The sequence below is a fragment of the Octopus bimaculoides genome, chromosome 17 (genome assembly GCF_001194135.2).
Source record: "Octopus bimaculoides isolate UCB-OBI-ISO-001 chromosome 17, ASM119413v2, whole genome shotgun sequence".
NCBI classification, from domain to species: Eukaryota; Metazoa; Mollusca; class Cephalopoda; order Octopoda; family Octopodidae; genus Octopus; species Octopus bimaculoides.
The window spans coordinates 19,389,733-19,391,283 of NC_068997.1; positions in this window are offsets into that span (position 1 = coordinate 19,389,733).

Here is a 1,551-nt window from a genome sequence, read left to right on the forward strand (position 1 = left end):
AGAAAAATTTGTAGTTTAGAATCAGTAGTTCTTTGACTGCTATTTCTAAATTTTCAGTATGTTGGAGAAGCAACTCAATGCTAATCCCTGTATATTTATGATGATAAATGGTTTATATATATATATATATATATATATATATATATATATATAAAAACACACCATGCACACTTAAATACATACATACATATAGAAAGACAGTAAGGAAACTTCTTAACCATATGATTAATACTTGATGTGTCTGTGAATATATATAGATTCATGTTCATACATGTCTGTGTTTGTGTGTGTGTGTGTGTGTGTGTGTGTGTACATCCTATGAAACCATTTAACTTAGGCCAGTATGGAAAATGGATATTAAATGATGATGATGATGATGATGGCGATGATGACAGTGATTATGAAGATAATGTGTGTGTGTATGCATGTGTGTGTGCATGTGTGTTTGTGTATGTATGTGTATATATGTGTGTGCACATGTACACATATGTTGATATATACATGTATATATATATATAACTGTATGTATACACACACACACACACACGCACACACTCATGCAAATGCACACACATGCAGACATTCACACACACATACACCTGCACACTCATTTGCGTACTTAACAATACAATAAACAATTGTTGAGGAATTTAATGTGCAACAGTCACAACTACCAATCCCATAATTAAAGCCTGTTTTGAGTTAATTTGTTTTCCATGTATCGTTTATGTTTTATTTTGAAACCAATAAAGCAATTATTCTCTACTGAATAACACGAATTGTTGGTGCTTTGTTAAAGTTGCTTAGGTGAAGGAGTATTTTAGTTTGGTTCAATAACAAGCACATTGATATTTCAACTCAGACTAAGACATTTTGAATAATGATTTCTTGTCAATGCATCTTGAGAATGGGATGGAGCAGTATTTGGATATTTATAAATGTATGTATAATATTTATAGCCATATCATGTTGAAAATATTGGTTCTTGTCTCATCATCAAAGTTAAGTAGCATTGAACCTGTTAAATACTTTGACGGGTGGGTGCTTGATAAACTGAGGTGTAGTAATTTGCAATACAGGCATTGTTGAGTAATTAAGAAGTTTGATTTCCATTCACATGATCTTGGGTTCAGTGCCAATGTGCAGCATTCTGGGTGAGTGTCTTCTATCATGTTCTTTGTTAAGAGAACTTTCCGGGGGCTTCCTGAAAAGATCCGAGGGTTTCGTGGAAAGATTCGAGGATTTCATGGAAAATCCCAAGAACTTCATGGGAAGATCCGAGGATTTCCTGGAAAGTCCCTAAGACTTCCCGGAAAGACCCGAGGATTTCCTGAAAAATGCTGGTGACTTCCTGGAAAGATCCGAGGGTTTCCTGGAAAGTTCCGGCGATTTCATGGGAAGGTCCGAGGATTTCATAGAATGTTCCAGGATTTCCTGGAAATTTTCGAGGAATTCCTCAGAGCTTTCCAGGAAATCCTCGTACATTTCCATGAAATCCTCGGAACTTTCCGGGAAATCACTGGAATTTTCCAGGAAATCCTAGCATCTTTC